This window comes from Narcine bancroftii, chromosome 7 (genome assembly GCF_036971445.1).
Source record: "Narcine bancroftii isolate sNarBan1 chromosome 7, sNarBan1.hap1, whole genome shotgun sequence".
Classification (NCBI taxonomy): Eukaryota; Metazoa; Chordata; class Chondrichthyes; order Torpediniformes; family Narcinidae; genus Narcine; species Narcine bancroftii.
Window position 1 is genome coordinate 183422933 of NC_091475.1, and position 15201 is coordinate 183438133.

The following is a 15201-nucleotide window of genomic DNA, read 5'->3' on the forward strand; positions in this document are numbered from 1 at the left end:
ACAGAGGCTCATAAGGCTTTTGAGGGCATCAGGGATGAGATTGCCAAGACGGGGATGCATGCCAGTGATGAATCTATCCTGTTCCAAGTGGAAAGTGATGGCTCTGACTTTGCTCTGACCGCCACACTGAACCAAGCAGGCAGGCCAGTGACATTTTTTTCCTGCATCCTCTAAAGCCCCGAACGCAGACACTCCAACATCGAGAAGGAGGCACATGCTATAGTGGAGGCTGTGCGCCACTGGAGGCACTACTTGGCCGGCAGACCATTCACCTTGCTGACAGACCAGGGTGCCGTTGCTTTTATGTTTAACAATAAACAGCAGGATAAAATAAAAAATGACAATATCATAAGGTAGCTGGGCAAGTTCAATGAGCCACCCGATGCCCTGTCCAGTGGAACCTGCACCAGGGTGCAAGTATATCACCTTCATGTCCTCCATGATACCATCTGCCACCCCGGGGATCTCAAGGCTCTACCATTTGTGAGGGGCTATAACCTTCCCAACTCAGTGGAGGAAGTCAGGGAGCTGACTCACAATTGCCCAATCTGTGTGGAATGCAAACACAATTTTACAGTCCAGAAAGAGCTCAACTCATCAAGGCCACTCGTCCCTTTGAACATCTAAGTATGGACTTCAAGGGGCCTCTTCCATCCATGAATCAGAACATCTACTTCCTGAACATCGTGAACAAGAACCCATGTTTCCGATTTGCCATCCCCTGCCCCGACATGACCACATCCACGGTCATTAAAGCACTCCGCACAGTATTCGCTCTGTTCGGATACCCCAGTTATATTCATAGCAGCTGAGGATTTTTTTCATGAGTGAGGAGTTGTGGTAATACTTCCTTTCTAGGGGCATAGCTACAAGCAGTACCACCAGATTCAACCCCCTGTGGGAACATGCAAGTGGAAAGGTAGAATGGTACAATCTGGATGGCAGTCCTTTTGGTCCTCAAGTCGAAAGGGATGCCCATATCTTAATGGCAAGAGGGTCTTCCAGAAGCACTCCATGCCACCAGGTCCCTACTTTGTACTGCAACTACATAATGCCACATGAAAAATTGTTCTCCTTCCCTAGAAGGTCGGTGTCAGGAATCATGGTGCTGGTCTGGCTGAAGCAAATTAGAATGTACAAGGTGTATCTACTGGTCGGGGAAATGCACCTCCTGCATGTGAACCCCCAGAATGCCCTGGTAAGGTACCCGGATGGACAGATTGATACAGTGTCCATCTGGGACCTGGTGCGAGAAGGGGCCTTGGCATGGGAGGTGCACCTGATGCCTCCAGGCAGTGACCAGTCAGCCCCAAGGATCACCCTGACAGGCAAAGTAGTGATCCCCCGAGTGATCCCTCCACCATTGAAGTGTTCCTCCCACTGTTACAAACAAATTCCCCACCCCCAACACTGTTCAGCCCTCAAACACCCAGCCGAGCGAACAAGCCAGTGTTCTGTTGAAACCAACGATACAGCCAGCAGTACTTTGGAGATCTCAATGCCAAATAAACCACCAGAGCAGCTGAACCTTTGAACTGTATGGACTACAAGACCCGTGCCAATGGACATTGCCCTGCATCACCCCGCCAGACTTCATTCAAAAAATGGAAGGGTGAATGTGGTGGAACACAGTACTGGGGCCATGTCCAGGCATGTCCTCACTGGGCTGGGCAGGCTGGCCCTCCTTCTGTACCTGTAGCCCCTCCCCATAAGATCTCCTGAAAAAGACTGAGAGCTCTAGTCTTCTCCCTCATACCTATCTTGGAGTGAGTTAGCAGCATGTCTGGGAATTCTGATCAATAAAGTCATTGACTATTTGCTTCATGTCTGCAAGTGGTCATTGATCATGCCACACTGTTCCAAGCACCTATTGGTCTTTGTGTTAAAAAAAATAATCTTGCTGTGCACATCTCCTTTAAACAAATGGCCTCTAGTATGTGACACTTTTACTCTGTGGAAAAAAAGAGTCTGACTATTTACCCTAACTATGTTTCTTATAATTTTATAAACTTCTGTCAGGTTTCCCTCAGTCTCCAATGCTCCAAAGAAAACAACCCATTTGTCCAATCTGTACCCATGACTCATACCCTTTAATCCAAGCAGCATCCTGGTAAATCTTTTGTGTATCCTGTCCAAAGCCTGCACATTCTTCCTGAAATGAGGTGACCAAAATTGCACACAATATTCCAAGTGCAACCTAGCCAAAGTTTTATATACCTGCAACATGATTTCCTTACTCTTACACTCAATTTCTCGGCCAATCAAGGCAAACATGTCACAATCCTTCTTGGCCATCCTTGGTCACTTTCTGGGAGCAATAGACTTATGAAACTCCATCTGCCATTTCACTGAGATCTTAAATTAGAGTTCAGTGCTCCAATGTGTTTGTATAGAGATTAAGATACATAACTATTTATTTTGACACTGTGTAATTGAAAATGTTCATTTCAAGTCACTCTAGAAACTCACACTTGCTACAATTTCAGCATAAGATCAAATTACTTCATTCATCACACACCTCTTGAAGAACTGCTGGGATAATTTGACCAAATTGTCTTGGGAGTGATTATTGTCCGGCCCCCAGAAAAACCAGGTAATTTTTTTTTTCATATGGGAATATTGTGAGACTTACCATTCATCCTTTCACCCCAACAATCTAATTGACACAATCCACTGATAACGTGCACAAATTGTTGTGACTTACGATGAAATCTCTAAATTTCTAACCTATCTCCACAGTTCTAGTCTTACTTGTTAACATCTTGAATTCCAACCTGATCTCAGGCCTCAATCAGAACTCAGAGCCCAACTCTTTCTCCATTCTTATGCTTCCCAGGTTTTGGCCTCTGTCTTGGGAAACACGAGACACTTGAATGGAATACCAGTGCTCTGACATCCATCACTTACATGAAGATGCACCAGTATTTCTCAACCATGATTTTTGGGGGGCTTGAGCCTTCAGGCAAGTGAAAAGGAATAGTTCCATTTCTTGCTGAAATACACACCAACTGAACAAGTTACTTAAAATACAGAAAATATTTAAAATTATTCCTTTTGAAACAAGGAAACTTTTTAAGTCTATTATAAAATTTTATACTTACAGTTTTAATAGAATTGGTATTCTCATAATTTGATTTCATTTATAACTCTCACAGGAATTAACCGATTCAGACCTCCCCAAATAATTTCAAGTTTAAGATTCAAGGTGCCTTTTATTGACATTAAAAATACATGATATACTTTTCCACAATGGATCACAAAATCACAAGTTCACTTCATAAGAAGAATTAACAGTAGAGATACAGGCCATGTGGCTCAACTAGTATATACTTTTATCCATCCATTCCAGTTGTGTCTTAGCCAATATATGTATTTTTAATGAATCCAATCAGAACATATTATCTACTCATTTTCTCAATGCATTGAGACTGCATTCTATCACAATGCGGTAAAAACGCAATAGTTGCCCTCAAGAAAATCATCACTCAGGATTTAGGCCTCAACAAATAAGAGTGAGTGAAAGTAATTAAAGAGAAGCAATTTCTTGATATATTGATCAAATCCTAATCCAATGGAGGACTGACAATCACGTCACTGAAAATGAAGTAAATGGAGGCAAAGTTTGGAAACATGTTCATTGGCAAGTATAGTCTGCTGAGTGCAGCAGAAGAGATAGCTTTAGGAATAATGCCAAACAGAGGAATCATATTGATTAGAAACCATTGAGCAATTAAATTAAATGAAACATTATCTTAATATGGCATTTCAGATTTTAAATTCAATCTGCATCTGTCTCAGTGATTTTGTGATTAGAAGATTCCACCTCAAAAACCTTTGGAAACTGATAAATACTTTAATGTAAATGATCTTGATTCCCTAAATGTAAACAACTTTTCAGTTTCCTTTCATAAATAACAAATATATCACATTGTCAAGTGTATTGGATTGGAATTAACCAATCTATGCTACTTTTACAGACATATTCAATGTATTTCACAAACACTCAAATGCTACCCAGAGTAATACATTAAAGTACAATTCATTCTTCACATCTTATTTTGAGAGCTATGTAGCTTTGTCATGGGTGAATAAATCAATGTGAGACATGCAAGCCTGAATTTGTAATGGTTTTCTCTAATTATCACATCACTGCTGGGAGCACTCATTCATTCGTGAAGTTCAGGGTGCAGTATTGTGTAATCCTTTCTCACTGGTGCAGCAGCAGAAGGAGTGAAAGCAGCAGCTGTTTATTGAATAAAATGGAGATAGTCTCTTGCATCTGCTATTTGTGCAATGTAAAATCAAAACCTTCAATGTGTGGAGAAGCACAATGAAGGAAAATTTGATGAATTCAGGCTTTAGTCATTACTTTTAACAATTTCCAATGAAATTCCAGGAAAAAAATGTAAGGACCTACAGGAAATATAAACTGAAGAGTTCACTGAAACATTAAATGAAGTGAGGCTTCACAAAGCAGTGACAAAAACAATGATCTTAACACTGAATCTGTAAAATCATCTGCAACACAAATCATACATACTAAATGGATCCTATGATTGATGGCAACAAATGGGTTCATTCTTCAGTAATAAAACAGAACCACTCAAGTGACCAGGAGGTTAATTAATTACTTTAGAAGTGCAGTCATTGTTATATAAGCAAGTGCAATAATCAACAACACACAGCAATTTCATTGAATGTAATCGCCCTGCTCACACTGTGGTTCTAATTTGGTAGTCAAAAATTACATGTGACAGCAATAAACACACAATTCCCTCCTAAATAACAGTTTTTTTAAAATATGCCCACAATCTATCTCTTTTAAAGACATATTTATCCATAACCATTCTAATACCCCGTAACACAACAAAAAAAAAGCATTTGAAACATAATTTCAAGCCGATCTATTTGTCTACTGATTAATAATTACAACGAGAACATATGGCAATGTTAGAAAATGCCAAACCCTGCTCATTTCTTAAAAAAAGCAATAAAGGGTAACAGTTGATTTTTTTTTAAGTCAAAAAATTTATACAGAAATGCATCCATGGATGGTGTAAAGAAATGTAGAGGTTGATGCAAATCCACAGATTTTTCAAAATCAAAATGCTGTTTCTCCATACCTTTTGCTTGAATTTCCAATTTTGTTTTACCCAGTAACTAACCTTTATCAAACTCGTTATGATAATTGATTTTCTGGCCAAGTATGTTTCACTCCTTGTGACTCATATCTCTATATTATCATTAACATCCTTTGAAGAGCACCCCATTATCCTTTCTGGTTAAAAAAAATGTGTGTAGTAATTGGACCTAATTGCAGTTTTTGCATAAAATGCGCAGAAACATTTACATAGATCCAAGTCAAATGATATGAGGCTTGGAAAAATGTTTGGAGGTGAATGATATCTCCATGTTATCCGGGTTAGAGCTGTCAGGCCTTGGAAATGTCAACAAAAAAGCCTTCTGAATTTCTGAAGTATTAGCTATTAACAGAAACGATTGGAGCAATTTTACTGCCTCAGAATAATAAAACTTAAAAATATCCTTAATGAGTACCTTTTAAGACTATTGTCTGAGTGGTTCAATGTCAATGTGAATTAACAGCACATTAGCAGTACCCACTTCTTCTAGTCAAGGCTCGTATTTACAGGCAAATATCTGTGTATTTCATGGATACCAATCTGTGCATCGTACAAACTACCCTGCCTAAATTGGCAAGTTCTTCAGTTCCTCTATTCTGAGCTGCCAACATTTTTAGAAAGGAAGGTGAGCAAACATAATGTCCATGCCTTTTCAAACAGCCTGTGATTTAGTCATTTATCTCATTGTGGAATAAAGTAGTATTTTGGTTCATCTTACTGTAAGGAGATCATTTATCACTTACAAGGTGTGGAACATTGATCTGGCGAAATAAGAGTGACTGCAAATCAAAGAACCTATTCGCTGTGAAGTGTTTTGGGAGGCTGCTACACTGCTCCTGCAATAACACACGCAACCAGACGGGTTGAGCTCAGTGAGCAGACTAGTTTATTGCAGGCTGCTGGGCTCCACTTATACTCCTAGCCCGGACCTGGCTGAGAACCGCGCTGGAGGGCACTGATGTCATCCGGGCGTCACGTGGTCCCCAAGAGTGGGTTTCCGAGTCCCGAGCTGGAAGGAAGGGAAACCCCCGATAGCACCATTTTGGCCGCGTGTCTTACAAGCCTGTCTTGTGGTGAGCCACCACAGTTGCAAAGTTCTGCTGAGACATGAATTAATGCAAGTTCCTCCTTGCTAGAACCAGGATGATTAATGAATTATAAATTGTATGAAAATGTACTCCATGTGTTTAATATTTCCTCAAGGATACAAATCTGCATCCATCACAAAGAAAAAAAATTAAAATAGCTAAATAACCATTCGACTAAGAGCACCAAAAGGATTGCCTTGTAATTAGAATGATTCCAACATATATTTCTTAACAGCTGATCTAATATAAATTTGTATCCTTTGATTTTTTTCATTTTGTTTGTATACATTACATTCAATATTTTTTCATATTTTTACCCTTCTGTTCTTTTGAACACCCCCTCCCCCCATTTAAAAGCTCTTCCTCCTTACAAGCTTCAATCCATGTTTTGCTATGTGTCAGTTGTAGCTTACCTGCAGATGAACAGCAGCAGTGTTAGAGTTGCTCAAATGTGTTGAACTGGTATTGACGTGTTGACTGTCTGACTTGAACAAATAATATGTACGTAGACAATTTTTTGGCTGTGAATTATTGTTCCCCACATATTTTCTTAACTAATGTAATCTATACTGAACCGTTCTCCCTCTTCAGTGCAAGCATTTTGAGATGTAAAAGGAAATGAGGCCTGACTCAATGATCTTTTATTGCAATGGCATTTGCAGGAAATGGTTTTTTTTTTGGATAAAAATATTTTTAAATGGAAATTCTGCAATAACATTCCAATGAAAGAATCAACATGAGACAATATATATATTTTTTGATTGAAAGTGATTCTTAGCCTAGGACTTATGAGCATTTGGAGGAGCATTTGTATTTTCCTGTCAGGATCAGAAAGGCACAGGGAACCTTGGTTTTAGAGGTATATTGGGGAACTGGTTTGGAAGAAGAGAGAAGTGTGTAATAGGTATAGGCAACATGGAGCAAATGAGGTAATTGAGGCATATAAAAAAATGCAAGAGAAACCTCAAGAACTGTCAGGCCAGATGAAGTGGTGAATGTGGGCTCATTTTAACATTTAAGAAGAATTTGGACAGGTGCATAGATGGGAGATATATGGAGGGCTATGGACTGGTGCAAGTCAGTGGGACTAGACAAAAATTTTTTTTTGGCAGAGACTAGAAGGCCAAATGGGCCTGTTTCTGTGCTGTAGTATTCAATGGTTCTATGGAATATTCTCAATGGATTTGTGGGCTGAAAGGCAGATTATCAAATTACACAGCAGGGTAGAGACTAGATGGAAAATTTGAGCAGTGAATCGCAGATGGAGTTTAATCAATTTAATCAAGATAAGTGTGAAGTGATGCATCTTGGAAAGTCAAATGCAAGGGAAAAGTATACAGTGTGACAGAATATGTTGTGTTTTATATTGTATATAGATATGATTTTGGGAGATAAAGTATGGTAGGTTTTTTTAGTGTAGGTCACATACAAACATTTCAAAACCGATCTCATTTAAAATACAGGAGCTCTGCTAAAGCCAGACAAGCTGGCTTTGAATGCCTTTGAACAAGCTTTGAAGAGTGCCCAAGGGACTTCACTAATGGACTGTTGTTTTGAAAAGCAACAGATGAAAGAACTCAGAGGATTAAATTTGGAGGTGCAGTCTGTCTGAGTGGAGGATGCTGTTCTAAGAGGGTCATGTGGTTTTGCAAGCAATGTGTGTGTGTGTGTGTGTGTGTGTGTGTGTGTGTGTGTGAGAGAGAGAGAGAGAGAGAGAGAAAGAGAGAGAGAGAGAGAATTCAGCTGGGACTGGAACAGGACAAGCTGGCAAGCTTGTGGATACACCCCATTTTTGAAGATGGGTGGTGAGTGCTTAGTTCAGCCTGGTCAAAGCCCTTGTGGTCCATACAAGAGGAGAGAACTGGCTGCATAATGTTTCATTTGAAATAAGGGAAACAAAAATGAACTCTGTGGTGACCTGGAAGAAAGAGGTTATCATCTGGAAAACCCTGATGGAACAAGTTTCTTCGGCAAGACACTGATGTGGCTGATTAGAAGGGATCAGTTTGTGTACAGCGAACAACAAATCTCTCTCTGAAAATGACAAGAACCTTTCAAGCACCAAAGCCTGGTAAACTTCATAAATGTTAAATTCTGTGCAGAGTATAAGAATTGCCTGCAACCAGTGGACTTGGAGGAATGGGAAGTGAGAATGGACTGTGAATTAAAGAAATTTTCTAAACATACTCACACATTAGAATTAGGAGGGAGGTTAAAGTTAGGTTAAGTAAGTTAATAGTGGTAAGTTAGAGTTTGATCCTGTTTTCATGTTCAAAAATAATGAAAAGCAACTTTTGTTTGAGTAACCATTTGTCTTGGTGAATATCTATTGCTGCTGGGTTTTGGTGTCCTCTGGGCTCGTAACAACAGTAAATAGCAGGATCCTTCAGAGCATTAATGGACAAAGGGATTTTGGAGTGCAAGTCCATTGTTCTTTAAAAGTGGCCACACAAGTGGTTAAGGGTGGGGGGGGGGGGTTACAAAGATATATGGGATGCTTGGCTCCATCAGTGAGAGCAATGTTGTTGTCAATTCCAAGTCATGTTGTAGCTATATGAAACTTTGGTTAGGTTACATTTGGAGTATTGAGATCACACAAATGAAGGGATATGGAAGCATTGGAGTAATTGTAAAATACGTTGCCCAGAATGTTGCCTATTCTGTAGTATAAGGAGAGGTTGGACAAACATGGATTATTTTCACTGGAGCAACTGAAGCTGAGGAGTGACCTGATAGATTTTTAAATAAAATTATGAGTGGCATAGACATAGTAGATAGCTTGGGTTTTTTTTCCCCAGAGTGCAAATATGAAATTCTGGAGATTATAGCTTTAATGTGAGAGAGGAAACATTGAATGGAGATTTGCAAGGAACATGCTGCCAGCAGAGGTGATGGAATCAACTACAATAGAGACATTTAAGAGGGATCCAGACATACACATGAATAGGCAGGGAGTAAAGGAATATGAAATATATGTAAGCAGATGGGATTAGTTTATGTTGGCATTGTGGTTAATGTAGACCAGTGGTTTTCAATTTTTTTTTTCCACTCACATATGACCTTAAGCAATCCCTATGCCATAGATGCTCTGTGATTCATAAGGGATTACTTAAAGTGGTATGAAAGTGGAAAGAAAAAAATTGAAACCACTGTTTTAATCATACCTAATTGACTCATTATGTGCATGGTTTCATAACTCCAAAGGGAATAGGCCAATGACAATTGTTCTCAACCAAAATATTTCAGTAACAATTGGCTCCAAAGCAGTGGTTTTCAACTTTCCCTTCCCGCTCTCATACCTCCTTAAGTAATCCATTATGAATCACAGACCACTTATGGCATAGGGATTATGTGAGTGGAAAAAAAAATTGAAAACCACTAAGAGGACATTGTGGGCCAAAAGGGCTGTTCCCATAATGTAAGTAGTGGGTCTAAAACAGTTTGCCTCAACCAGGAGTGAAGAATTCAACAATACAGAATGACTCAGCAGGTCAGGTACCATCCATGAAGAAACACTGATCCTTGTTCAGGACAATCGTGCACCCATGTCTCCAATGAATAATTGTACTCATGGTGACATCTAAGGGAACCATCAAAGCAACTGAGACTGTCTCCTTCTATAAAAAAATGATCCTTTCCTTGAATAAATAGGCCACTGAGAAAAGTTCAGTGTTGTCAGTGAAGTCTCCCTAACGGAGGCCCTTAATTTCCTTCCAAACAGCATATCATTCTGCCTCACCTAACCAAGGGCCTCATAGTTTACTTATCTTAAAGAAGGGATACGAAGAATACGTTATACTCCAACAAACATCTTACTATGCACCCAATGTATTTATGTACTGAGGCCGCTGAATCAATTATGCAAATTAAATTGTGAACAACTTTGCACTTCAAAGCCCTAAAAAAATGTGCTGCGCTAACTAATCTCTAGGCCATTTTTTTCAGGTGACTATTTAACTCACTATTTTAAGGAAAATCTCTGGTAAAAAATGTATAATGGAAAATGGTGAAAAAAAGGAAATAATAAAATCTGTTTTACATGACACAATAAGAATCCCATATTGCAAAGTAATATTCTAAATTATATTTTTTGTTCTTTTCATATGATCCCAGAACCATTTCCAATGAACTGTAACATACTGTAACTGTTTATAATCAATTCACTATAAGCCATATTTGAATCAATTATAAATCAGGTTCTTTATTTTACTGGCATAAACATACATTTCAAATAAAAGTTAATTTCAAAAGCAAAGAGTATAATAAAGTTTAAATTACACTGTAAACATTTGTACCCCAATGAGATCTAAAACTCCAACCTCATTATTTTCTAAACGCAATGAAACATATTCCATATTTTATAAGCAGTTCTGTTACACTGAACAACTTCACTTAAAACATGGTGCAATGTCGTTGATCTTTTTCCATCCTTTGGAGTTCTTCCTGAGTACTGATTTTCCTCAGTCAGTCTGCTATCAGAGCAGATGAATTATTCCCAGCCTCATACAGAAAATGTTTTCCTTCTTATCACTATCTAATGATTTTAGATGAATGTTCAAGTAACTAGTGTCAAGTTACTTAGTAGAAAAATTAGCATGATGCTAGAGGATTGGGAAGCTTTTAAAAATCAACAGAAAGCAACTAAAAAGAAATAAGGGGAGAAAACATGAAATAATAAGCTGCAAGGCAATAATATAAAAGTGGATATCAATTTTTTTCAGATATAAGAAGTGTTAGAGAGAGGTAAGAGTGAATATCAGACTGCTGGAAAATGATGTTGAAGAAGTGGAAATGAGGAACAAAGAAATGGCAAATGAAGTTATTAGGAATTTTAAGTAGATCTTCACAGTGAAGACGTCAGTAAAATGTCAGAAATTCGAGAGAGTCATGGGCAGTAGTGAGTGAAGTTACTATTTCTAAGGAGAAGGCACTTGGGAAGTCTAAATGGCTGAAAGTGGATAAGTCATCTGGACCAGATGAACTACACCCCAGGGTTCTGAAAGGTTGCTGAAGAGATTGTGAGCATATTATTAGTGATCTTTCAGCAATTGCTAGAGACAGGAATGCTTCCAGCGGACTGGTTAATTGCAAATATCGCTCCACTATGTGAGAAAGGAGAAAAGCAAAATATAGGAAGTTATTGGCCAGTTAGCCTGACTTCAGTCATTGTCAAGATTCTAGAATCCATTATTAAGGATGAGGTTTTTGAGTACTTGAAAGTACAAGATAAAATAGACTGTAATTTCCTCCAGAGAAGATCTCAGGCCCTGTACTTACTGGAGTTTAGAATAATATTGGGTGGGGAGGAGGGGAGGAATTTCATTGAAACCTACTGAATATTGAAAGGGCTCAATTGATTTTATGAGGAGAAAATCTTTCCAATAGTGGGACAATCTAGTACCAGAGGGCACAGCCTCAGAATAAAAGGATGTTCTTTAGAACAGAGATGAGATACTTCTTCAGCCAGAGGGTTGCGAAACTGTGGAATTTGTTGGCATGGATGGCTGTGAAGGTCAAGTCTTTGGGAAGACAGTAAAACTCCTGTTATCCAGAATTCAAGCATCCTGCAGCCTAAAGCAACCAGTCGAAAAATTGCAGAAAATAATTACGTAAAAAATACAATTAAAATTGGCATGCCTCGCTGTTAGTTTGCCAATCACTCATCACGCAATCTCAAGATAATATACTTATCTGGCATTTATCAATCCCCAAGGATGTTGGATTCCAGGGATTTTACTGTATTTAAAGCAGAAGTTGATTGGTTCTTGATTAATAAGATGTCAAAAGTTCTGGGTAAAGTAAAAATGCATCGGCCATGATTCAAATGGTGGCACAGACTTGATGGGCCAAATGGCCTAATTCTGTCTTATGAATTATTTCTGATAATAATTTCTGTATCATTCCTCTCTCTAAAATTGCACACCTTAGCCCGACCAAACCAAATCCCCAGCACCTTCAAGTAATCAGATCTAACTGTGAAGGGGTTGGTGGACTCGTCGGGCCATTTACCGAAGAGCATTGCCTCACTCTTCTTCCAGTTTACCCTGGCTCCTAGAGCGAACTCAAAATGGTCGCATAAGTTGGTCATTGTCCAGACCAATAGAGTATCCAAACAGAAGTTACTAACTTTGTCCATATACAGGGAGGCCTTGACCTGAGTGCCTCCACTGCCTGGCAATGTCACTCCTCTTATGCCCTTCCTCTTCCTGATTGATTCAGCAAAGGGCACTATGCAACACACAAATAAGACTGGTGTCAGTGGGCAGCCTTGCCTAACTCCAGACTTGATTGGGCAACTATCTGTTTCGCATCCATTGATTTGGACTATACTCTAGATATCAGATTATAACAGTTTAATCCAATTTTGGATTCCCTCTCCAAAGCCCATTTTGAAGAGCACATCCCTTATGTGCATGTGTGATATCCAGTCAGGAATTCTTTTCCTGGCCGAAGCTGACCAGGGAAGTGTCCACCTCCCTGTCCTGCACGTAGGAGATGGTATCCCTGAACAACATGAGGTTTTCAGAGATCTTCCTGTCCAGAATCATGCATGTCTGGTCTTGGTGGATTACATGCACCAGGGCAGATTTCACTCAATTGGCGATGGCCTTGGACAGGATCTTGTATTCAACATTCATTTGAAATGTATCGGGGGTGCAGGTGAATTGCGTGTAATTGAGGCATGGACTCATGAGCCAAAATGGCTTGTAATGCTTTGTATGTCTAAAAAAAATTAGCAATCAAATATGTCTCCAATTTCTCATATCCTCTTCTCCCCCTTCTATTTGAAGATGAGGGTGATGTTGCCCTTTCTCATGGAATCTGACATTCTGCCTGCCAGGAGCATAACGTGGTACAGGTCTAGCAGGTCCAGGCCCACTCAGACCTACAGAGCTGTGTATAACTCAGCCAGTAGGCCATCACTTGCAGGAGTCTTACTCAACCCAAAGGAATGGATGGAGTCCATCAGTTCCCCAGTGTAATTGGCTGATCCAGACCTCTGTGATAGAGGACAGGAATTTTTGAGAGGCCATTCTGCCTGTAGCCTTAGTGTTATACAGATTGGCATAAAATGATCTGCCAATCCTCTGCCAGGATGTGACTGAGCCGTCATCTTCCTTAAGGCTGTGGATCACAGAGCTCACTCTGTGAATCTTTTGGAACAAGAATTGGTTGGAGTGCATCACAAAGGTCCAGCAAAAACTGAGTCTCTAGGTGCAGCGCTCCCTCTCGATAATGGGGAAGAACCTGATCATTAGATGCGAGCTGCTCTTGGTTCTGCTGTATGTGGCATATGTGGCCCATTCCCTGCACCTCCATCCTGACAGTCATCAGAGCAGTTTTCCAATTCATATGGGGGTCCAAAATGGGCAGGGTCTGAAGGCAAACCATGTACAAGTTGCCAGACAATGGGGGAAAGGGTGTACCCAATGTGGCTCTCATCCTGATGACCACTTTCGGATGTGGCTGCATCAGGCTATGTGTGAAACCAAAGCACGAGGGCGCCAAGTGCCACTATGTGCCGAGGTTCTACCTGCCCCAGATGTTGCGAAGGATAGGCCTGGTCCTGATGCCATGCAATGTCCCAGTTAGTTGGACTTTGCCATACTTCGACACAAGACCATCAGGCAGTGATCAGCATGGAACGTCCTGCAGAAACTGAGAGAGGAGGACTCGATAGATTTGTGGGATGATTCCCTAAGCAGACTGGGTCCAGGTCATCTGGTGGAATGCCTCATCGCCAGGGCTCACAAACAAGCACCATGACTTGGCCTGGCTGGTGGTGAGAGGAGTCCTCCAGTGAAATCCTTCTTGTGCAACCAAGCACGTTGTCCTTGGGATGACTGTGGTGGAGTGGAGATTGTCACCCACCTCTTTGTTGAATGCTGATTCGCAAAGAATGTGTGAAGAAGGTTCCAGGGGAGTTCTTCATGATTCATCCCCAGCGGCAGCATGACAGAGGACTGTCTGATCTATGGGCTGCTCCCAGGGATACACTGTGAGTCCAACATCCAGAACTGCCGGAAGACCATCAACTCGGTGAAAGACGCTCTTTGGTCTTTCAGCATACTGAGATGATGGACCAGGAATGCTGCCAATTGGTGCATTCCAGACTGCAGGAGTATGTGCTGAGGGACACTCTGAGGCTTGATGCAGCCAACGTGAGGGCGCTGTGGGGAAGAACCACAGTCTAAAGTCCTTCAATTACTGAGAACTAAGACTGAAGGGAAGCTCCTCAACCAAACAGAAATGGGGGTGGTGGGGGGTGGGAGAAATGACAAGGTGCCTCAGTTGAGGTAATGGGGTATTGAGAGAACAAATGTAACAATGTAAAAATGTATATTGACAAGTATGTGAAGATATAACTGACATTATGAGTGTAAAAATACTAACTTTTCTCATTTGAATTTTTTCTAGACGTGGTATGTGAAATGAAAATGTGTAGAAATGGCAAAGTGTCACAGTACTGATAATGGTGTATTGAGAGAGAATGTATCGATATGAATGACACTATGAATGTAAAAAGTCTTGAATGGTTTTCTTGCTTGGTAAATAATTTTTTGTGAATAAAGTATATTTTTGGATACAATATCCTCTCTCTAATGTAGGAACTCTAGAATGTAAGTGACTCACTAATGTTTTTTAGACTGCAATGTCAGGAAAATCGCTGAAAAAATTAATATAATCACTGCCCATGTGGTCGATCACACTGGGTGCCTTTTTAGACTGCAAGAATCTGAGTGTAACAGTCTCGGTGGTTGGGCATGCAGTAGAGTGAATGACCGACAATGAATTTTTCAGGTATGCAGACTTCCTCCAAAAAGTTGTAGGCATCCTGCAGGATAAATGGTGATGCAGGATTTGACTCAAAATTGTTTACTTTCTTATTGTAATATCATCTGAAATTCTTTTAAGGTTTATATATTTTAATTGAGATTAATTTAGTCATTGCCTTCCTGACAATACAGCAG

At 40.0% G+C, this 15201-nt stretch overlaps 1 protein-coding gene across 23 annotated transcripts in view; it reads left to right on the forward strand.

Annotated features, from left to right (window-relative positions):
* nbeaa (neurobeachin a) overlaps positions 1–15201 on the forward strand; it is a 1045297-nt gene that overhangs the window by 215751 nt on the left and 814345 nt on the right. For 17 of the 23 annotated variants that reach the window (XM_069891649.1, XM_069891659.1, XM_069891664.1 and 14 more), the window contains exon 2: positions 2453–2593. The exons of 3 other annotated variants lie outside the window; for them this stretch is intronic. The gene's annotated coding sequence lies outside the window, so the exon portion shown is untranslated. Of the gene's footprint in view, positions 1–2452; positions 2594–14647; positions 14779–14890; positions 15032–15201 lie in introns of those variants that run through there. 3 more of the 23 variants (XM_069891651.1, XM_069891652.1, XM_069891656.1) reach the window with 3 other exon arrangements.